The sequence below is a fragment of the Bufo bufo genome, chromosome 9 (genome assembly GCF_905171765.1).
Source record: "Bufo bufo chromosome 9, aBufBuf1.1, whole genome shotgun sequence".
Lineage (NCBI taxonomy): Eukaryota > Metazoa > Chordata > Amphibia > Anura > Bufonidae > Bufo > Bufo bufo.
The window spans coordinates 120,160,183-120,185,056 of NC_053397.1; the positions used below are offsets into that span (position 1 = coordinate 120,160,183).

Genomic DNA, 24,874 nt, shown 5'->3' on the forward strand with positions numbered 1-24,874 from the left:
GCCCCACGCGCATGGATGACGTGATCGCATGGATACGTCATCCATGCGCATGGGGCGCTCTGACGTCATTCTGGAGCGCCCCGGGAGCCGCACGGACTGTAAGTATACTGCTCCCCCGCTCCCCACTACTACTATGGCAACCCGGACTTTAATAGCATCCTGGCTGCCATATTAACTCTGAACGCATTTTGAAGACGGATCCGTCTTCAAATGCTTTCAGTTCACTCGCGTTTTTCTGGATCCGGCTTGTAATTCCGGCAAATGGAGTACACAGTGTGAAAGGGCCCTCAGAAATGCCAAATTTTTTTCTCAGGGGATGCCCACTTGTCTATAATCATTTCTTTAATATTTTCGTTTATGTGTAAAACTCTAAAACGTTTAGTTTTTAATCCCCCAAGCATCTCCTCCTGAACTGAGTGAGGTTTTTGGACATCCTCTACTCCCATAGTGTCTCTAACCGCTTTTAAAAGGTCATTCATCTCCGCTATGGAGAAAAATAATTTTTTTTATTCATCTGTTATTTCCCCTTCTGATAAGGGATGCTTGTCTTCATATCTTTTAGATGAGGAAGCCTCGTCCTCCAACCCGTCAGAGTCTGAGGAGGATATATCTATAAATTTTTGGTGTTTTGGCGGAGGCGCTGCAAGGGCTTCTTCGCGAAAGGATGCCAATGAAGATCTAACTTCCTCTTGGATCATGGACTTGAATTCCTGCATGATAGACCGCTGTTCATCTCTCCCAATTTTTGTAATACACTCCTTACAGAGCTTTTTAGTATATTTATCAGGAAGTTTAGCACAGCATTGGATGCATCTCATAGTCTTCCTGGGTTTCTTCAAGGTTTGTTTAGAGACCTTTGAGAGAGCAGCTGAATTAGCCACTTAAGGACCACAGGTTTATACCCCCCTAGTGAGCAGGCCCTTTTTTACAAATCGGCACTTCACAACTTTAACGGTTTATTGATCGGTCATGCAACTTGGCACCCAAATAAATTTTACCTCCTTTTCTTCTCACAAATACAGCTTTCTTTTGGTGGTATTTGATTGCTGCTGAGATTTTTCATTTTTCTGATATTAATCAAAAAAGACCGCAATTTTCTCAAAAAAAGTGTATTTTTAACTTTTTCTGGTAAAATTGTTCAAATATAATTACATTTCTATACAAGTTTGTCAGAATTTATTGTGCTACATGTCTTTGATAAAAAAAAATCCAATAAGTGTATATTTATTGGTTTGCGCAAAAGTTATAGCGTTTACAAACTATTGTACAAAAATGTGAATTTCCGCATTTTGAAGCAGCTCTGACTTTCTGAGCACCTGTCATGTTTCTTGAGGTGCTAGAATGCCAGGATAGTATAAATACCCCCCAAATGACCCAATTTTAGAAAGAAGACACCCCAAAGTATTCGCGGAGGGGCATGGTGAGTTCATGTATGATTAAAAAAAAATTCACAAGTTAGCGGAAAATGACACTTTCTGAGGAAAAAAAAATATAAAGTTTCCATTTCTGCTAACTTCTGGCAAAAAATAAATAAAATCTCCCACGGACTCACTATGCCCCTCAGTGAATACCTTGGGGTGTCTACTTTCCGAAATGGGGTCATTTGTGGGGTGTGTTTATTGTTCTGGCATTTTGGGCGGGGCTAAATTGTGAGCAACCCTGTAAAGCCTAAAGGTACTCGTTGGACTTTCGGACCCTTTACGCACCTAGGCTGCAAAAAAGTGTCACACATGTGGTATCGCCGTACTCAGAAGAAGTAGGGAAATGTGTTTTGGGGAGTATTTTTACATATACCCATGCTGGGTGAGAGAAATATCTCTGTAAATTGGTAACTTTGTATAAAATCTTTTTAAAAGTTGTCATTTACAGAGATATTTCTCACACACAGTATGGGTATATGTAAAAATGCACCCCAAAACACATTGCCCTACTTCTTCTGAGTACGGCGATACCACATGTGTGACACTTTTTTTGCAGCCTAGGTGCACAAAGGGGCCCAAATTCCAATGAGTACCTTTAGGATTTCACAGGGCATTTTTACGCATTTGGATTCTGTGAGGGGTATGGTGAGTTCATGTAAGATTTAATTTTTTGTCACAAGTTAGTGGAATATGAGACTTTGTAAGAAAAAACAAAAAAAATTAAAATTTCCGCTAACCATGCCCCTCAAAAGTGATCTTTATAGCGCCGCAGCGATTTTATGGTGTTTTTGCAGTGATCAGAAAAAAACTAATTCTGTCACTGCGGTGGGGCGGACTGAACGCAAGTGTGGGCACAAGATCAGGTCTGATCGGGCGAACACTGCGTTTTTTGTAGAGCCTAAGGTGACCCTAATGTACTGATATAGATCTGATTGCGATCAGTCTTGATCACTTACAGATACTATATAGTACTAGTGCTGATTAGCAACAGCGATGACGCTAATCAGCGACTAATCAGTGACTGCGGTGCGGTGGGCTGGGCACTAATTACCTAATGAGTAGCTAACTAACTGGCGGTGATAAGGGATCCTTACAGGGGGGTGATCAGTGACAGGGGGTGATCAGGGAGTCTATATAGGGTGATCAGGGGTCAATAAGGGGTTAATAAGTGACAGGAGGGGTGCAATGTGTGTGTGGTGCTTGGTGCTACTTACAGAGCTGCCTGTGTCCTCTGGTGGTCGATCCAAGCAAAAGGGACCACCAGAGGAGCAGGTAGCAGGTATATCAGACGCTATTTACAAAATAGCGTCTGATATACCTATTTGATTGGTTCTTTTAAAAATCTACAGCCTGCCAGCCAATGATCAGCGCTGGCAGGCTGTAGTTAAACTTGAATACTGCGCAATCCTGTGAACGCGCGCTCCTGTGAGCGCGCGTTCACAGGAAATATCAGGTCTCACGAGAAGATGCCAATAGGCGTCACTGAGACCTGAGAGCGCTGCCGTCCGGACGCCTATCGGCGTTACCGTGACGGCAAGTGGTTAATGCTGGATTCAATGTATAGTACATCAACAGAAAGTGTGGTATACATTGAAATGTGGGGTATCAGCCGAAGGGGAGGCATTCCATAGGCGTTAACTAAACCATCTCCTATAATCTCCACTATAGACCCCTTCCCTTGGTGTGTCTGCTGCCACTACACAAAAGTGTACACTCACAGTTTGTAGAGTTGGAGCGTCATGCTCTTTGGGCTGCTGTAGCACCTGGTCCGACATGGTGCGGCTGTGTCGGCAAGGAACGGAGCTTTTTTAAATCCATCGCCAAAGATAGAGTCACTTCCAGGTATACTCCCTGACCCGGAAGTGATGTCAGACGCCCGCACACGTGCAACGTCTCGGCCAGCTGATCTCACTAGGAGATAGGAGGCCCGTGGCAGCCGCAGGGCAGGCTCCTGATTAACAGGAAGCATGACCCTGCCGTCTCCCTGTCAGCTTCGGCATGTGCCTCCGGAGAGCAGGGGACGTACCCGGAACGAGATGACCGCAAGGGAAGCGCCGAGCTCCTGATGTAGCTCCCAGGTACACTGAAAATAAAAAATAAGGGGTACACAATATGTTTCACCTCCCTGACTGTCAGAGAGGACTTTCTCCGTTCTGGCTGTAAGGAAATTATGTCTATATCCACACACATTCACACATATATATATATATATAATAATTCAGCCTTATATGCTTGTATTAAATATGCAGAGTTCTTCTTTAAAGGAAATATTTTATACTCTTATGACAGCAAGGTCTAGTAACACAAGCTAAACAGGAAATGAGGTCTAGCAACACGAGCTAAGAGGAAATAGAGGTCGGTAGCTTAAAACCGCATGGCTAGAAAGAGATATGCAGGCTTTAGCAAAAAGATAGATTTTACATCAATACGGGTTGTAGATATAAGCATTTTTATATTTTGACGTTCACCTCTGGTTTAGATAAGTGAAGGACATTTTTTATCAGGTATATGTTGGTACAAAATAAGCGAAGATAATTCCGCGAAATATCTGAACAAAGCTAAAGTCAACAAAGATTATGGTTAGATATCTTAATTCCAAGAATTATAAATGCATCACATATGTACCTTGTTTCTAGGAAATTATCATGACTTTTTTACTAAGGTTGTATAAAGGTGAGATTGATAAATTCGTTACCTGATTGGATTAAGCTTAGGGGAGGTATATGATAATCTTGTGGTTTGTATCTATAAATTGTCTACGATGTCTAATAAAGGGACAACCATTTTAAACCTATCAACGTGTATTGGTCTTTAGTGGTTGCCCGGCCGGAGGTTCACCCACAGACAAACCAGGGGCCCTTTCAATTGGTAGCAGAGGATGGTTCACTGACTATCCAGGTGAGTAAATAATTTCTGCCACTATTTATGTTGGTTGGAATGTTTCTCTCCTGGATACGGTGAATGTCTGATGTATACTGGATGGCAGGTTAGTGACAGGTTAGTTTAGTGTTCATAGGACTGTGGGACAGACACGAGGCAGCACTCAGTGTTCTGCGTATCCTGATAGGAGCGGCGTCTCCTATAGGCACAGTGGTTGGCAGGGGATGTTGTTTCAGGAACATACATCATATTGATGGCAGGGAATTTTTCGAATGCAGAACTAGTCTCTTCGAACGTTGGCAGGGATTTTTCAAATGGGATTAGTCTCTCATTTGACGGTTTATTGAGTTAAAGGATAACTCTGGATTTATGTGATTGAGTTAAAGGATAACTCTGGAAATATGTGAAACAAGGTACCCGGAATATATGTATAAGGAAAAGGAATACATATGAAAAAAAAGGGTGAGGGAAACGCATACATCTGAATGCAGATGTTGGTTTCTAACTCACTAGGATTGTCTGTGGAGTGAATTGTTTATTGAACATAACTGTACAGTTCAAACTTGGAAAGTGACATTGATTACTGCAGTCTATTAAGTTCGTAAATGGTGTTGCCCATATAAGATATTTTTACACGTGTTATAAGAATATTATGCTAGTGGAAAATCTGATTGTGCTGGCTTAATTGATTCTCAACATAATAATACTAACACAATTACTTTCTGCTATTTGCTGCTATTTCCGCTTCATTGTTTGCTGCTTGAAAATATATGTATAGAGTTCATTGTCGATTTCATTATACATTATGGGTAACGGCGTGGGAAAGGATCTGGATGGTGAGCCAGAGACCAGACCCACACCGCTACATTTTGTATCAGGCACCTGTGGGATTAGTGTAACTGATCCATTTTGGGTAAATATCTGTGACCGCAGTCAGCAACTGTGTATTACGCAGATCAGCGATGTAGGTCCTTTTGGGAGGAGGTCAAAAAAAATGGTGGGGCTGCACCCAAAATATAACTATCCCGTTGGTGCCTGGGATGAAGATTATATGAAAACATGTTTTAAGAAATGGGTGAAGGCATTAAAAGAGTACAGAAAGAGATTTCCACCAACCCATCACATATACCTAAAACAGGATAGGGGGACAATGAGTAAAAAGGAAGAAGTCCCATGGTCAGAAATTCTGCCCGCCTTGCCAGAAAAGCCACCGGCATATGATGTAACGGTATTAGAACCACAAAAGGCAATACTCCCAGCTGTCTCTACAGAAGGCATGCTACAAGTCCCTTATGATAAGGTCCCCTGTCCAGAACAAGCAACCGCACCAGAATTATTATTATTTTCTGGTGAGAAACAAAAGAGAACCGGACTGTACCCAGATTTGGGGGATAGAGATTCCCTTTTGAGTACTGCAGTTATAGTGGCAACAGCACTTATGGAACAAGCAGATGTAACTCCACAAGTCAAACAGGCTAAGGAAAAAAGAATTGAATATAGAGAAAGCATGGACATGTATGTACATGAGCTGATTCAACTAAGGGATAAACTAAGGACAGACATAGTCTACATTAAACAACTTCCCCTTCAGGATGTCTTTCCCGTCATATATGATCACGAGGACCCAGATGATACAGACCTTCCTAGTGAGGAACAGATAGATGAATTAAAGGGCATTTTGGGAGGAGAGTGTGGCAGAACCAGAGCTGCAACTAACAAAAAAAACCAGCTGCTGACCGAGATAGGAAAACTAAGACAGGAGTACTGGAGGGTGAAGAAGGACTGGGAAACCAGGGCTCAGGAAGAGTACGATAGGAGGATAACAGGAATTGAAACACAGATAGAAGCGGACAGTTTAGAACATGGAATTCCCCTGGCAACCTCCAGTCCTAGAATACCTGGAATAGTCCAACCCCTAACAGATGAATTTTCCAAACTCACTCTAATACCTGAGGAAGGGGATAGGGAAGGCACACAACTGCGGCTTCCCATGATTACTGTGGGTAGCACTGAAGTCCATATCCCTCTTCCTTTAGGATTAATGAAGGAACTGAAAGATATGTGCCCCAATCCAAAAAAGGACCCTAGAGCAGCAGCTATGTTTCTGCAGAAATATACCGCAGGGAGCCATTTAACTTTGGAGGATATTCAGATAATACTCTCAGCCATAGACCCAGACACTGGCTCTCAAATCGATCCAGAAAAGATAATGAGGGCATCAGAAAAAGAAGTTAGGGAGGTAGGAGAGAAAGATGGCCCCAAGGTTTGGAAGAAGTTTTGGGATAAGATAGGAGTAGAATGGATGAAAAGATACAAAGGGGATTCAGGTTTACACACAATGCTAAATACAAAACAAGAGCCGAAAGAGGATTTTTATAGTTTCTGTAAGAGACTGTTGGACCTCTACAGTAGTACAGGAATGAATTCACCCGAATTGTTCAAGACTACATGTATGACAAATGGGGACCCTAAGACGACACAGCTAATAAAATTAGTGAATAACGAATGGCTTACTCAAACAGTGACAGAATTTATGGATGACATAGCAAAACGCTCGGCCTCTGGTGTTTTCAATCAAAAGGGAGGAGTATTTACATTGTTAGTGCAGAAGGACATACAACAGGAGTCTATATTGTCAGGTGGGGAAAGCAATTACATGATGATGTCAAGTTTCCCCCGGGGAAGGAATAATAGAAGAGGTCCGAGAAGTAGGGGCCAGGCAGATTACCAGGGAAGAGTAGAAAGAAATCAGAGACAGGGCTGTTTCATTTGTGGGAGTCTAGGTCACTGGAGGCGAGAATGTCCAAAGGTGAGAAATGAAGATAGGAGAGGATACAGAGGGAGAGGCGCCTCTGACTACCGAGGGGAGCCCAGACAACAGGAAAGACAGCAAGATATGACAAGAAGACAACCCCAGGGAGATCGTATTAACATATACTGGCCAGCAAAGAATGGGGGGAGTAGACAACCCAATTTGCAATCAGACTTACAGAGGTGGTCTGAGCATGAACAGTACCCGTCCCCACGGGGGAACAATTACTACTAGGGGTGCCCAGAACAAGTCCCATCCTTCATTATGCATTTTGTTCCAACTGATTGGCAAGTCTTACCACAAGTAATACTGCAAATTGATGGTATTAAAGATAATTTATTGCTTGACACCGGAGCAACGACTTCAAGTGTAAACAAAATAGACTTCATTAATGATAAATGCACCGAAGGAAGTTCTATGGGTATAAATGGGACGACAGTGATACATAAGGTGACAGCACCGCTCCTGGTTTGTACTCTTACGGGGGAACTAGTGACGCACATGTCTTTTGCAGTCCTACTAGAGTGCCCCGTTTGCCTATTAGGAAGGGATTTAATGGCAGCATTACAGATTTCATTAGTCTTTGACAAAAAGGGCAGACTGACAGCAACCTCAATGAAATGTGACCTGACAAACCCAAAGAGACGTGACATGAATGGGTTCTTTTTAAGCATACCAATGTCCCTGGAAAATCATCCAATTTGGGCAAAATGTAAAGACTCAGCAGGGAGGATCAACTGTGAGCCCTACCGGCCCTGTTTGAAGGAGGGGGTCATGCCAACCTTTCAAAAACAATACCCATTGAGTGAGGAAAAGTTAGAGGGTATAAAGCCACAAATTGAGAAATACTTGCAGATGGGAATTCTTAGGAAAATTGTCAGTCCCTGGAATTCCCCGATAAATCCCGTAAAAAAGGCTAATGGCACATGGCGGCTGGTACAGGATCTAAGGAAGGTAAACAAGGCAATTATCCCACTTCCCCCCTTGGTGGCAGATCTTACAGCTGTGTTTGGGGCCATTCCTGCGGGATCCAGATATTACACTGTAGTTGACCTCAGTAATGCGTTCTTTTCCATACCAGTGGCTTGGGATGCACAAAATCTTTTTGCTTTTCAGTGGGCTGATAATGGTCAGGTGACTTGGACCCGTCTCCCTCAAGGTTTTGGGGATAGCCCAGCAGCCTTTTCTATTGTATTAAAGGCTACATTGGAAGATTGGGAACCAAAGAGGGGATCCACCTTAATACAGTACACAGACGACCTTTTACTCTCCAATTCGGAGTTAGAAGCCTGCGAAATAGATTCAGGGAGTTTATTAGACCACTTGGCAAGCAAAGGACACCTGGCCTCGAAGAAGAAAATCCAATATGCAAGTACCCAGGTAGAGTATCTGGGGTGCATAATAGAGGCAGGAGAGAGAAAGATCTCACCCGCTAGAGTCAAGGCAGTGACCTCCCTAAGCAGGCCGAGGGACAAAGCTACAATGCTGTCCTTTTTAGGGTCAATAGTGTATTGTAGACAGTGGATTCCCAATTGCTCCCATTGGGATTCAATCCTAAGAAAAACTACACTCACAGAAGCACCAAAGGTAGTGGAGTGGACAGAGGACAGAGTAGAAGCCTTTGAGAGATTGATTCGGTCCCTGACCCAAGCCCCAGCCTTGGCCCTGGCAGATTATGGAAAACCATTCCAATTATACTGCGTGGTATCTGGAGAAACCTATGCAGCAGTTTTGACACAGACACATGGGGGGAGAAACAGGCCAGTTTCATACTTATCGAAAAAATTACCTCCTGTGGTTCTTGGAATGCCTCACTGTCTCCAAGCATTAGCAGCCGCGGCTATGTCAGTAAAGGATGCTACCAAGATAGTCCATGGAAATACAATGGAACTTTTCACCACTCATACAGTCTTGTCCCTCCTTCAAAACATGACCACACAACACATGACAGCTCAGAGACTGTCCGGATATGAGACCATATTACTCAGTACGGCAAACCTGTTGATAAAGACATGTCCAGACACCTCACCAGTGATAAGATTGTTGCATACACTTTTGAGACTTAAGCGCGAAGGTTCTGACGAACAAGTAGACCCAATACCTGAACACAGATGTGATGAAATAATCTTGTCATGCACAACACCTAGGGAGGATTTAAAGGACACACCACAGACTGGCAGTATAGATGTTTTTGTGGATGGATCCTGCACAAGACCAGATGACAGGACATACCAAACAGGTTACGCAGTAGTCATGCTCCCAAATCAAGTGATAGAAGCTGAACCAATTGTCACAACTTCAGCACAACAAGCTGAGTTGGTAGCGCTCACAAGAGCCTGTGAAATATTCGCAGGACACAAAGTGAATATTTATACTGATAGTAGCTATGCATTTGGAACAGTGCATGATTATGCATTAATATGGAAAAATAGGGGGTATATCTCAGCAGACGGGAAGAAGGTAGCGAATCAGAAATACATAGATCACTTGCTACATGCAATTCAATTACCAGAAGCCATAAGTGTGATAAAAGTGAAAGGACACTCTGCAAAAGGAGATTATCAAGCTATGGGAAACAACCTAGCAGACAGAGCAGCAAAAATGGCAGCCAAGAGAGACACGAAAAGGGAAAGTAAGTTATTATTCATGACAGACTTTGAAAGTGAAAACTGGAAGTCAGTAGTAGATCAACTTCAGAAACAGTCCACCAGTGAGGACATCAAGTACTGGAAATCTCAGGGACTGCAGACGACAGGTACAGGTATGTGGACAAAAGATCGGATATTGGGGGTTCCTACTGCATCAGCACCACTCCTAATATCTTATCTTTATGGTCCAGGACATTTAGGAAAACAGTACATCTCAGAACATTACAAGTCACTGTTCTGTACACACCAATTGCAGAGATTGATAGACGATCTGGTCGACTCATGCATGACTTGTGCACAGAATAATGTTCAAGGAAAAGCACACGGAAGACATGGGAATCTACCACCACCTACAGGCCCTCTGCAAGATTTGCAGATAGATTACACACACATGCCAAAGCAACCCGGGAATATAAGATATCTGCTTGTCATAGTCTGTAGGTTCTCTGGATGGTGTGTAGCCATACCTACTTCAGGAGAAACAGCTGGTGTGACAGCTAGGGCATTGATAAATCAATGGATTTCGCTGTATGGACTCCCTCGGGTAATTCATTCAGATCAGGGACCTGCTTTCCAATACAAACTAATACAAGAACTGACAAAGATTTTGGGTTTCCAGTGGAAACTCAATATAGTCTACCATCCCCAAAGAGCTGGAGTAGTGGAAAGAATGAACAGAACCATTAAGGATAGGTTAAAAAAGGCTACTTCAGGAACATTGAAAGATTGGCTGAAATTTCTACCCGCCATTCTCTACCAAATAAGAACGACACCAAATAAACAAACAGGGTTGTCGCCTTATGAAGTGTTATTCGGTCGACCCCCTAATACCCGTGAAGAATCGGATACTGACAGTAACATTTTTGCCTTGCAGGAACAGTACGTGAAACACTTGGTAGGTATACTCTCGGAAAATTATGATAAGGTTGCTGTCACCTTTCCTCCTCTTTCCACAGACCCAACTCATCCGTTCTTGCCGGGAGACAAAGTTCTGGTGAAACAACTAGCTGCTCGCCACAAGACTGGTCCAATTTACCAAGGTCCATTTGAGGTTCTAAGAGTGGCTCGAACGGCTGTCCTTACTGACCAGAGTCCACAGTGGATACACGCCAGCCGGCTCAAAAAGACGCCAGAAGGAGTCCTCAAGAAATTCCCCGGACAAACATGAGTCTTCCGGACAAGATGCCTACAAAGGAAATGGCTTTGATCATACCCCCGAGCCTGCAAAGTAGATATGAGCGATGGCTAAAAGGCTATCCAAAACCACTTAGTCCAAAGGATCCAAAGACTATGCAGGACTTGTATGAGGAAGAATTTATGTTCAGGGAGTATACCAATGAATTAGAAACTGATGACTTGAAAGATCAAAGCTTTCCTGAACCGTTTAGTAAGCAGATGATTCAGAGAATGAAACTGTGAATATGTCACCCTTAAAAAGGGAAGTACTCTGAGAAAAATACCGAAAAGGGGTGTGTGGTATAAGGAGTGATCATATGGAATGGGAATTCCATATGATCAAAGAGGGGATTGTAAGGAAATTATGTCTATATCCACACACGTTCACATATATATATATAATAATTCAGCCTTATATGCTTGTATTAAATATGCAGAGTTCTTCTTTAAAGGAAATATTTTATACTCTTATGACAGCAAGGTCTAGTAACACAAGCTAAACAGGAAATGAGGTCTAGCAACACGAGCTAAGAGGAAATAGAGGTCGGTAGCTTAAAACCGCATGGCTAGAAAGAGATATGCAGGCTTTAGCAAAAAGATAGATTTTACATCAATACGGGTTGTAGATATAAGCATTTTTATATTTTGACGTTCACCTCTGGTTTAGATAAGTGAAGGACATTTTTTATCAGGTATATGTTGGTACAAAATAAGCGAAGATAATTCCGCGAAATATCTGAACAAAGCTAAAGTCAACAAAGATTATGGTTAGATATCTTAATTCCAAGAATTATAAATGCATCACATATGTACCTTGTTTCTAGGAAATTATCATGACTTTTTTACTAAGGTTGTATAAAGGTGAGATTGATAAATTCGTTACCTGATTGGATTAAGCTTAGGGGAGGTATATGATAATCTTGTGGTTTGTATCTATAAATTGTCTACGATGTCTAATAAAGGGACAACCATTTTAAACCTATCAACGTGTATTGGTCTTTAGTGGTTGCCCGGCCGGAGGTTCACCCACAGACAAACCAGGGGCCCTTTCACTGGCCACTGTAGGGGCAGGAACACACTGGTGTATGGTGGTGGGAGGGGTCAATTTAACCTTTCTTTGTTCCTGCCCCTACAGAGGTCAGGGGTCAATCTCTCATGTGTGCCGTCATGGTGGTGTAATGGAAAATAAGTTAAGACACCCTGTGCACCCCATAATAGTGGACACTACAGCCACTGTTGCCAGATTGTAGTTGCTAGCCAGAGATCCCAGTTAGAGATGAGCGAATAATTGAAAGTTTAGATTCGGCTGATTTATTGAATTAATTCATCACAATGCACATTTTTTTGTAAGTAGAGGATGTAATGACAGGGAGCTGCGATAGCGCCTGCCCCGTCATTATACCCCTCAGATGCCGTGTTCATACATGATTACGGCATCTGAGTGTAAAAACTGTGTAAAATTAACAATAAAAAAAAAATTGTAGCAAATTTACTGCCTCCATTTGCTCATGACGGGCAGGCCATCTTGCTTGAAGATCTGGAGCAAAATCTCGAACAACGCGAGATTACGTCATCACAAAGCATGGGATTTCACCCAAGATTTTCAATCAAGATGGCAGCCCGTCGCGAGCAACTGGAGGAGGTAAGCTTGAATTTTTATTTTATTTTTTGTGTACACATTTAGTTTTATTGTAACAAAGCAACTTGTACACTTTAATGTTTAAAACTGAGCATTTATCTTTCCAGAGGAAAAATAAAAAAAGTATACTCATGTCCGTTTCGAATATTTGCCTGCAGGGTCCTTTAAGGGAAAGTCCTGAAGGGTTGTCAGAACAGAGAGCCACCTGATTTTTGATTTTTTGCTCGTTTTAAAAGTGTCTTAAACTGCATGGATGTCGTCAAAAACATCACAAACATGCCAAAGAGAAAAAGCCATGTTTCCAAAATGCCCGACCCATCCCTCCCATCCATCCTTGATGTCTCTGAAAACCCGTCCCACTGTCTAACCCTCCCCCAGTTTTGTTTATTTTTTTTTTACTTTTACATTTTTTAAAGAAAAAATAAAATAAAAAGACGACCGATACATGTTGGTAAATGTTATCTGTCCATATTCACATGGAGACAATGTAACCTCTGAGCCCGATACACACAGGAAAGAAGGAAGAAAAAAATAAATAAAATAAAATCAAGTGAAAGCTAGACCACTAATCACAAGGTCCCGGATGCTCCTCGGCCTCCACCGGTGGTGGCGGCCGAGGGGCACCCAGGCCCCCATACACCATAGGATGGTACAATGTATATTGTTTATTGAATGGAGAATGACTTAGGAACAGAAACAGGTTTAGAGATTTCCACTGTATTTTTACATAGTTCTCACCTCTCCCCAAAAATAAAGTTATGAACCATGGTATAAAGAGGAGAGGAAAAAAAAAGACCTAGAACAAGGCGACCAAGCACACACACACAAATAAATAAAAATAAAAAAAAGGGGGGGTAACAAAATATAGGGGAAATTGAAAAAGACAACAGCATCTTGCTCCCGGGGACAGGAAAAAAAAAAAAAGAAAAAAAAAAAAGAAACTGTGGAATCCAAAAATTGCAATCCTAATCATCTTCACCTTCATCTTCCTCCGCTTCTTCTCCCTCTTCGTCTTCATCATCATCCTCTTCTCCTTCGACCTCATCTTCATCCCCTTCCTCATCAATATCTTCTAATCCTTCTTCCTCTTCGTTGTCATCATCTTCCTCCTCCCCTTCGTCTTCTTCATCCTCCATATCAGGAACCAGGTAGTATTGTAATGGCCAGATGTCATCCTTTATGACCTCTCCTAACTCATCAACACCAGCATCCGAATGATCTGCGAACCAAGTGAAGAAGCTTTCAGGCTCTTCGTGCTTCCTCTTTCTGCTGGCTTTGTTCTGTGTTTGGCTGGAACGTTTTGTCAAATCCTTTCCAGCTTTCCATTTAATCTCTGTGGACTTTGAGGAATGGTCTCCGCTTTCGTTTAAGTGGAACTCTTTAGAGAGAACTTTGTTTTCGAAGTAAGGGTTTTCATCAAAATTAAAATCTATTCTGTAGCCTGATTTTATGTCTTCAAACTCTGTCACTTCCACCCTGGTCAGATAGTGAAGAGCTTCTTCATCTTCTTCACCCAAGAGTGCACAGACTTGTGGGTGGTTGAAGAATGTTGTAACCCAAAAATTTGGAATTTTGGCGATCAATTCTGACCTCTTCTGAAAGAATGGCTGGCGGAGTTTGTTGTATTTCTGTTCTACTTTCAAGATTTCCTCGCTGGCTTGTTCATTCATTCAGTCTGTCTATTTCATTCTGTACTTCATCAATATGCTCAATTGCATCCTGTTGCTCTTTTTATGAGGTCTCGTCCGCTCCGTCGTGGTTGGAGTTCACTTCCTTTTTACTTAGTTTGGCCGTCGGCACCGACATGTTGGAAAGAGGAGGACGAGATAAAGAGTGGCGAAGAGAGCGGAGAAGGGTGAGAAGGGAGGGGGTGCAGGCTCCGGCCTGGCAGGCTAGGAGGAGGAGAGAGGAAGCTCCTCGGTCAGACAGTGCAGGGACTGCTCCTGGAAAGGGAGGGTGGGGAACGAAACACCGCGGTGGGATCCCCTCTCCTTCTGGCGGCAGCTGTGAGGAGAAGAGCGACGACCTAGAGCGGGAGAGAGAGAGAGGGGAGCGCAATGGCCGCTGCTGCGTGAGATAAATCTCGCTCCCGACCAATGTGTGTGTGAGAGAGAAAGGAGGAGGAGGCAATTTTTTTTTTGTTTTTTACACTATTTCCGGCTAAATCAATTCGCTGAGACGAAGTACGAGGAAATTTGGCTTCGAGGAGAATCGAATTTATCCTGAAATTCGGATCGAATTCCACTAAGGGGGATTCAATTCGCTCATCTCTAATCGGATATTTTAGCAAGAGAAGAAATAAGCACAGGGCTATTGCTGAATCAAACTGCTTAGCTCATGCTTGGGAGGAATTGGCACTGTGTACAGTTAACTGCTGGATGTACTACAACTCCCATTGTGTACATGGTAAAGAGACTTTTGTCAGGTTAAATCTTGCCTTGTTTCTGAGTCTCCTAAAACCAAAAGGGGCAGGGCCCTCAATGCACCACAATATTGGTATAAGAAAACTTTCTTAAAGTAAGTCAATCAACAGTTGGTACAGAGTAAAAAAAAGTGTCTCTGCAATAGATTTCTCCATCAGGCCCAAACTGCCCATCTGGAAATTCTGGCAAATGCCAGATGGGCTAGTACTAGAGTGGGCTACACACTCTTGGGGTGTCACAAGGCCAAAACATCTGGGGCTTGAACCCAGGATTAATAAACAATTGCAAAAATGGTTAGCACTCAAGGGGGCACATTTCCAAAAGTTTCAGCGCCTGTTTTGAGTCTAAAAAATCCTGCTTTAGACAGTCATTTTTTTTGTCGCATTTACTACTGAAATTGCACCTGTTTTAGAGGCTTTTGCGCATTATTCGCCTTTTTTGATTTTTTTGACTAATTCTGAAGTTTTCTTTACTTTTGTGACTTTTTCCCTAACTGTTTATGTAGGTGAGTCTTTCTTTCCCCCTGAATTTGTCACAAAAACAGTCTAATTTTCTACTCCACCTCAGGGATTGAGGTGCGACTTTTTTGTCAAAAATCAACTAAGTGAATATGAACCTGTCTTACTGAAAAAGAACAACCAGACTAAGGTCTCATGCAAACAGCGGGTCCGCAATATACAGGCATCGGCCTCGTGCGCACTGTTTCACGGATGTGGACCCATTCACTTGAATAGGTCTGTAATATGGAAGATCTGTACATGCTCTATTTTTTTTTGTGGTGTGGACAGATTGCAGACCAATTCAAGTTAAATGGGTTTGTATCCGTCAGCACTGGCCACACAGACGGTAAATATGCATTGGGGACTGGAATTAGTGGTCCCAATGCATGGCTCTGGTGGCACACATTCATGTGCATGAGCCCTAATACCAATATGCCTAGTCTAATTCATGAACTGCTGTGCGACTTTTAACAAACATTTGACAAAAGTAAGTCAAATTAAAATACGCCTAAATACAGACGGGCTTAAATAAATGGGCCCAGAAGTATATTAAACTTGGCAATATTTATTAAAAATATAAGAAGGATGAAAATAAATTGTCAACCAATCATAGATCCAGCTAACAGTATAAAACATCAAATAAATCATAACTCACATGTATGTTAACTCAATATGAATGATGTACTGTTAATGTTAATCAAATTCCCAGATAACAGACTTTGTACAGTAGGTTTTCCATCTTCTGTGTGTATAGTCCTGTCTCATAGGAAAGATCCTTGTCTCTATTTATAGCAGCAGGAGAGACAAGCATTGGAGTCTATAAGAGAAGCAATCCAATGATTTTTTTCCTTATTAAAAAAAAAAATTATAATAATTAAAAATTTAAAAAAATTCTAGAAAATGTAGAAAATCAAATCCCTTATTAGGAAGTGTGGCCTGGGGAATAAGTAGAGGTAAGTATTTTGCCACCAGGAACAGTTGGTGCCCGATCGGGGCCCTTGGTGGATGGTTGGGGCAGCCAGTTACCTGGATCGTCCGGTCACGTCTGGCGCCTTCAATCCTCGAGCCGGGTAAGTATGGGATCGGCTTCTCCTCGTCTCAGGTAAGCTATATCCGTTGCCTGTTCCGGGTCGGATTCTTACCTCGGTGCAGGGGGCGGCATACGGCGGTGCAAGGCTCATCACCACGGGGATGGCATCCACGCGGGGGGGTTGGGGGCCGGAGCTCCGCTCACCTCCTGGTCCAGCCGGCCGGCACTGTCAGCCGAGGGCGTTTGTGTGTTCCGGGGGGCGGCCGCGGGTGCCGGTTGCTAGGCACGCCGGCGGCGCCGCCCCTGGTAGCGCGCTCTTTGGTTTCTCAGACCCGCCGGGGGTCATGGTGGATGGCAGTGGCATGTAGGCCAGCGCGTGCTGTTCCTAGGCACGTGGCTGGTTTCCATGGGAACTGGACAAACTGTTTAAGCCTGTTGAACTGAGGCATGTGTAGTAACAGGCGGCAAACGCTGGTTTGAAATGTAAGAATTCACGGTAATTGTGGCTTTGATGTTTGCCTTATATTGCTCCCCACACCTCAAGTCAATACCGGTCACAAGGTTCATTTGTATATGGTGCTGTGAATAACTGCCTGCACGCCACATGACAAGCCTTACAACTATGGCAGTGTCTTCAATCATGTAGCCGTGCAGTGTGGAGCAATATATATAAATCTTCTGTGACGGGTGTTGCTTCTTACGGATCAATATCACAGGACACAAATGCCACCACTGAGGGCATGCACTTTGGGGTCTTCATACCTATGTCCGTGTTGTGGCAACAGCTAACTTTTAATGTGCGAGAATTGCGGGGTACAAGCAATTATTATGGGGAACTATTATGTCTAGGTTGGTTTGCATAGACAGTAGCCCCAAACGTGTTTCACTGTCTACCTACATTAGGAGGGTGTTGGTGCACCTTTCACATAGATCGCTATTTAATTCCCTGACTGGGGGTGTCATTTAGGATTACCCTAATTTAGGTATCTTCTACTTGCCCTGCTCTGGAGCGGTGTGATGGGCTTTCTGTGCGGGAGCAGCAGTGCCGATGTCTGTTTATTTAAAAAAAAAAAAAAGGGCAAAAATATTTAATTTATTGTACATTTACATTGCTGTCATGCATCATCATATTGCAGAGTTTTCGTCTAATCAAGTATCTGACGCTCCATTCCGTTCCAAGGATTCCGTACTTGCAGTAGGTGGTATGTCCTGTTATATGGTTATGATATGTGTCACAGGGGTTGGCCGCAGGCACATTTTCACGTCCCGTATGTTATGTCCGTGGCATGGCTTTAAAAACGTTCAGGCGCTATTCTGTCGCCCTCCCCGGTGGCACAGGATTCGGCCTGGAACGTCCAGGTTGTCACTTGTCTACTATGGTACGTCGGCTTGAAGCGTTCAGGCATCGTGGCGTCCGCCACTCCGGTGGCATGTAGTCCTGCCTGGAACTCCAGGTTGTCGCTTTGTTTATTGTGGTACGTCTGCTTGAAGCGTTCAGGCTTTGTGGCGTCCGCCGCGTCAGTGGCATGTGGTCCTACCTGAAACTCCAGGTTGTCATTTTTTCCTTATTGTGGTATGTCTGCCTGAAGCGTACAGGCAATGTTACGTCCGCCACTTCGTGGCACGGTGTCCTGCCTGGATGTCCAGGGTGTCTTGTCATCTCATGTGGTACGTCCGCCTATAGCGTTTAAGCATTATATTGGTCACTCCTGTGACAGGTGGTCCTGCCTGGAACGTCCAGGTTGCCATACTCGTCTCCTGTTGCACGTCTGCTTGAAACGTTCAGGCAAAGTATGTCTGCCACGCCGGTGGCACGGGGTCCTGCCTGGTACGTCCAGGTTGTCATGTCATCTCCTGTTACACGTCTGCTTGAAACGTTCAGGCAAAGTATGTCCGCCACCCCGGTGGCACGTGATCCTACCTGGTATGTCCAGGTTGTCTTACTCGTTTTGGTTGCACGTCTGTCTGAAGCGTTCAGGCAATGTCGCGTCAGCCGCCCCGGCGGCATGGTGTCCTGTCTAAGTACGTCCAAGGGGTCATTGTCACCAATCTTGCACACATTTTCACCCATAGCAGCATGCATGATTCAGCAGCACGCCCGGGTGGCATGTCATCCTGGTTATTGGCTCTTCTGTCCTCATCATGGTGGCCTAGAAACCTTTAGGCCATGTTTCTCGTTTACCCTTAGGGGCAGGGGTACGGCCTGACGCCCCAGGTGGGTTATTCCCAGTGCATTTAGATTGTCATTTTTTGTTCTTGTTTATACGGCAGCACGTTGGGGTCTCGGTGCCTTCGGTTTCCCATTAACAAAACCTCCACCTCGGTCGGTGGCAAGGGCCTCCAGTACGGAATCGTTACCATTTTTTCATCAAATTCCGTTACCAGGTGAGTATCAGTTCAGGTCCATCAGGCCGTCCATAATCTAGGGGCGGTCTTTTCTGGTAGAGGCCAAAAAAAAAGGGGAGGGGCCATCGGCATGTCCAAGTCACGCCTGGGCCGGTACTAGTAACAAAGGTTTTGTCCTCAGGTGATATCCAGGGCGTAGAGTGTTACAGCGTGGTCAACATGTCCCAGGCCTCAGACATCGACGATGCCTCGTCCATCTCCGGGTCCGTGGTTTCCGGTCTGGCTGGTCATGGATCCCTGAGGAACTGGACAATTCCGAAACTGGTGGCCGAATTGAATAGAAGGGGCATCAGTCACCCGGCTTCAGCCAGGAAGGCCGAACTTTATAGGCTGCTGGTATCTAGCCCGGGCCCATCCAGCGAACCCCAACCATCCACCAAGGGCCCCGATCGGGCACCAACTGTTCCTGGTGGCAAAATACTTACCTCTACTTATTCCCCAGGCCACACTTCCTAATAAGGGATTTGATTTTCTACATTTTCTAGAATTTTTTTAAATTTTTAATTATTATAATTTTTTTTTTTAATAAGGAAAAAAAATCATTGGATTGCTTCTCTTATAGACTCCAATGCTTGTCTCTCCTGCTGCTATAAATAGAGACCCCAGTTACCCTAAAATGAAAAAAAAAAAATTATAATAATAATAATAATAATAAATACACATTGTGGGTATCGCCACGTGCAAAAAGCCTGTACTATAAAAATATTTATACCATACGGAAAATGGAGAACTGAAAAAAGGGTCAAAATGGCTGATTCAATAAAAAGAACCCTTGGCGGGAAAAAAACTGAGGAACACGACACGATAAGGTGGATCTTCTCAAAGTACTGTATTCAAAACAACGTATTCCGGGGGAAGACAACTCCCTTCATCAAGTTATAGGGGTTCTCCGGGCTTTTACTATTGATGACCTATCCTCAGGATAAGTCATCAATATCAGATAGGTGGGGGTCCAACACACACGGCAGCCTGGCTGATCAGTTGTATGAGGAGACGGCTTGTGCAGTGTGCACGTGCCATCTCTTTTCTTGTCCGCTGCTGCTGTCTACGGTCTTTGCCATTGACAGCAGCAGGGAACAGAAAGAAGAGAGAAGGGAGACAGCACGTGTGCACTGCACTCGTCGTCTCCTCATACAGCTGATCAGCCGGGCTGTCATGCGTCGGTTGCTAGGGCTCCATAACCCATATCAGGATAATTCTTCAGGAACCACTGCACCACCAAGTTCACCACATTCTCCAGATAAGGCATGTGTGTCAAACCGGCTAGGCCCAGAGCTGCTACAAGATTTCGACCGTTGTCGAACACCACCAGGCTGAGCTTGAGGCTCAGCGGCACCAAACACTCATCGGTCTGTTCATCCATGCCTGCACACAGCTCCTGCGTGGTCTGGGGTCTTTTCCACAAACATATGAGTTTCAGAACAGTCTGCTGTCATTTCCCCCTGGCTGTGCTGAAGTTGGTGGTGCAGGTGTTGCGCTGATGTAAAGAGGCGGTAGAGGAGGAACCGGAGGAGGCAACAGGAGGCACTGAGAAGGCTCCAGCAATCTTTGTCCGCCTTAGGCCCAGCCACCACTATACATATTTACCCAGTGGGCAGTTAGGGGGATATAACGTCCCTGCCCGTACGTACTTACTGGTCCACATGTTGGTGGTTATGTTGACCTTGCCACTAATGGCGTTGTGGAGCACACACCTGATTTTTTATTTTATTTTTTCACGCCACTTGTTTGTGCAGGGCAGGGATGGCCCACCTGTAAAAGTCGGGACAGCTGCCGTCATGACATTTTTTAAACTTTCCGTCCCAAAAGCCAACAATTTTGAAATGCTGGCATTCAGGGCCAGGGCTCGCTGGTGGGTAAGGGGGTACTTTCTCTTTCTCTCCAGTGTTTGGGGGATGGACAGCTGAACATTTTCAACGGGACAGTGTGAAGATGCTTGGTGACAGTGGTGGAAGTGGCACTGCCACATACTCTGTTTGCGGGGTGGTAGGTGCCACTGTCACTCCAGATGGCTAGGAAGAGGCCAAGACCACAGCAGAAGAAGGAGCAGGGGTAGCCTCTGATCTTTTGTGGTTCTTGAGGTGTCTATTCCACTGCAGCCCACGCTTTGCGGTTAGTAGTGATAAGCGGCATAGGCAATATTCGAATTCGCATTACTTAGTGAATTTTTGGCTGAATATTTGACGCAAATTCGAGAATTCGTGATCTCCAGTCATTGTTTACTTGATTGCGAAAAATCGGCAATGTAATATATTCGCAATTAGAATATTCAACACTATTCACGAATACAAATATATAGCAATATATTCTAAATATTTGCTAATTCTCAAAGTGGCGATATTCGCTTTTAAAATTCTTGATTCAAATATTAGCGCTCATCACTAGCGGTTAGATGCCTGGTCATGCAGGTTGTGCTCAGGTTTAGAACATTTATACCTCGCTCCAGGCTCTGACTGCACAGCATACAAACCCCCTGTGTCCTGTCGTCAGCACTCCAGGGAACTCCTTTGCGCTGGCTTTGGTGTGCTATGTCTCTTGGCGTGTTGGGCAGTAGCAGGCATACTGGCTGGGATACGGCCGCGCTGCTTTTGCACCCTGCTCCCTCTCTTGTGTGGCTGGTGCTGCGTGACCCCCACCTGTTCCTCCGAACTGCATACGTCACTGGCATGACCTGGATGCCATGTGAGGTCCAGGACTACATATCATCTTCCACCCACTCCTCACCCATGCCCTCCTGGCCGTTCTGCACACTGCAGAAAGCCCCAGCAGCTGACACCTATTTTTTGTCATCGTCATCAGAGATGTGCTGCGGTGGTTCTCCCAAGTCCTCATCCTCAAACATAAGTGGTTGGGCATCAGTGCATTCAATCTCTGTCACTTCTGGGGCAGGGCTAGATGGATAGCCCACAAAAACCCCGCCAGCAGAGTCATCAAAAAGCATAAGTGACTACTGCATGACTTGGGGCTCAGACTGCTTGGCTGATGTGCAAGGGGTTGAGGTGGAAGACTGATACCCATGGGCCGCCGGAGTCAACTCTGCATTTTCAGTAGTGGCCCGGATGGAAGACAATGTGAAGGAACTAGGGGCACTCTCATCTATCCAATCTAATACTGCCTCTACTTGTTCTGGCCTCACCATTCTTAGAGCGGCATTCAGGCCTGCAAAATGACGCAGAATGTCCTGTCGCCTGCGTGCACCAGAGGAAAGTGTTCCATACCTGGCACAGATTGACAACGTCCTCTCCCTACGGCAGGAGCTCCACCTCCACCACCAGCACCACTGCCACATCCCCTAGTTGATGCTCTCCTCATTTTTTTAGTCATCCACAAAATTGGCAGAGAGACGAACAATTGTATATCCATGTCACGGATGCAAAATAGGTGTTTGGCAGAAAAAAATAATAGGTAGGTCTCACTGACCCAATTAACAGGCTGAATTACTATTATATTTCCCTGTGACAGTGGCAAGTAAAGGTTTTTTCACCAACAAAATAGGCACATCTCACCCACACAATTAACAGACTGATTAACTATTATATTTCCCTGTCACTGGTGCAAAGGAGTAGAATTGCACCGAAAAAATGCCAACAGGTCACCCTCAGACTGAACAGCACGTTTAAGTATGGTATTTCTGTCTCACTGGTGCAAAGGAGCTGTATTGCACGGATCAATAATGAGTACAGGTCACCAGCACAATTTTTTAAAATAATAAAAGCCTAAGGCCTCTTTCACACGGACGTCATGCTTTTGGCCCGGATAAGATGCAGGTGCATTGTAATGCATTTTGCACGCGCGTGAGAAAAATCGCCATGTTTGGTACCCAAACCCGAACTTCTTGACAGAAGTTCAGGTTTGGTATCGGGGTTGTGTAGATTGTATTATTTTCCCTTATAACATGGTTATAAGGGAAAATAATAGAATTCTTAATACAGAATGCATAGTACAATAGGGCTGGAGGGGGTTAAAAAAAATAATAATAATTTAACTCACCTTAATCCACTTGTTCGCGCAGCCCGGCTTCTCGTCTGTCTTCATCTTTGCTGTGCAGTAGGAATAGGACCTTTGATGACGTCACTGCTCTCATCACATGGTCTGTCACATGATCCATCACCATGGTGATGGATCATGTAATTGACCATGTGATGAGCGCAGTGACATCACCACAGGTCCTTTTCCTGTGCACAGCAAAGATAAAGACAGAAGAGAAGCCGGGCTGCGTGAACAAGTGGATTAAGGTGAGTTAAATTTTTTTATATTTTTTTTTAACCCCTCCAGCCCTATTGTACTATGCATTTTGTATTAAGAATGCTATTATTTTCCCGTATAACCATGTACCTCCATTTTCCTTTAATTCTTATGGAACACCTAAAGGGCTAATAAAGTTTGTAAAATCAGTTTTGAGTAACTTGAGGGGAGTAGGTTATAAATGGGGTCATTTATTAGTGGTTTCTACTATATAAACCCCACAACTTGACTTCATAACGGAACTGGTCCTTAAATTTGGTTTGGAAATTTTCTTTCAAAATTCAAAAAGTCAAACGTCAGATTTGCAAACTGTCACTTGGTCCTCATGGTGAAAACTGCCTCTGTCTTGAAGGGGTTAAATACAACCATTGCGTGTCAACCCAGATGACCCCAAGCAACTTTTTGTGTCACTTTCACCCAACGTTTATATCTCTCATCAGTATGTCTAGATGTTTTGTCTTGTTATGTTCTTCTGTTTCTCCGGTGTGGATTTGTAACCCTTTTTTCTTATGGATAATACAGTATTTTCCCATTGGCGCTATTACTGGGTCACACATAATGACAGCGCTATATTTGCATTTATTTCTCATATGACCAGTGTCCTGATTCTGGATGTATGTTTTGTTATTTTGTTGAAACTTAAAAAAAAAAAAAAAAAGCTATAGGTATTCTAATATAAACAAAGGCTCTACTGCAGAACATGAAGCGGCATCCAGATCCTGTGGGAAAATAGAACTGGCCAGCAGCAATCAGAACAAGACAGTCCTCCTTCTTCTGGTCTACTTTGCAGCAGCCAGGTCACATTCACAAGCAGTACAGTGTCATTGTCAATGTAATCATCAGTTACTGCTTCTCCCACTCAATCTACTCCTTTTCCCCCTACTGTGCTCTATCGTCAACCATCGATAACGGAATCAGTGAAACAACTAATACATGTCCAGCAATTCGATAGTGTGGAAGCTTAACTCCCACTTGGCCAAGTTGCTGGCGGTGTAGTTGCTGCCTTATCACTTATCACATTCCTCTGCCTTTTTTCGAACTGATAGAATGCGCTGAGTCTCACAAGAAGATTGTTCTATTGGTTGTATTATCAGTAACGGAAGTGTTTTTGATTAACCCTGCCGGATCCAGCAAAAACGCTAGTGTGAAAGTAGCCCACAAATATGGCTTTCATGGAGAGCTAGGAAGAAGCCCATTTTCTCCAAAAATCAGAACTACGGTTCTGTAAAAATGGTGAAGATTCAGTCTAATATTTACAGATCCTGCTTAATATTTTGACAGTGAAAATTTAGTTGAGGCAGTCTAAAGATATCTCAAATTTATAAAAATGTCTCATGCTGTCTTTTAGAAATGTTTGTATAACTTGACATCACTTTTTGGTTAGCTCACTTTGCAACAAGCATTGTCCACTTATCTTGTAAGGTGGAAAAAGTGTCTAAAACAGAAAATAAATGTTGTGCAAGGCATGTATTCCATTTTTGGTGCAAACTGTGGCAGAATTCTGTTGCATTTAGCTTATTAAGTTTCCCTCAAGACCTTTAGGATTGATGACACCATCTCATACCAGTGGTCAAGCATGGTGGTGGAAGGCTTATTTGGAGCTATAGAACATGGTTACCTTGCAGTCATTTACTTCAGGTTCTTGCTGTTAAAGGTAAATCTCCATGTTACTGAATTATGAGGTTTACATCGAT

At 43.7% G+C, this 24,874-nt stretch overlaps 1 protein-coding gene and 1 pseudogene across 1 annotated transcript in view; both read right to left on the minus strand.

Moving 5' to 3' along the window:
* Positions 1-24,874, minus strand: part of LRRC52 (leucine rich repeat containing 52) — a 507,372-nt gene that overhangs the window by 302,872 nt on the left and 179,626 nt on the right. The window lies entirely within an intron of this gene.
* LOC120978544 lies at positions 13,243-14,382 on the minus strand (annotated as a pseudogene).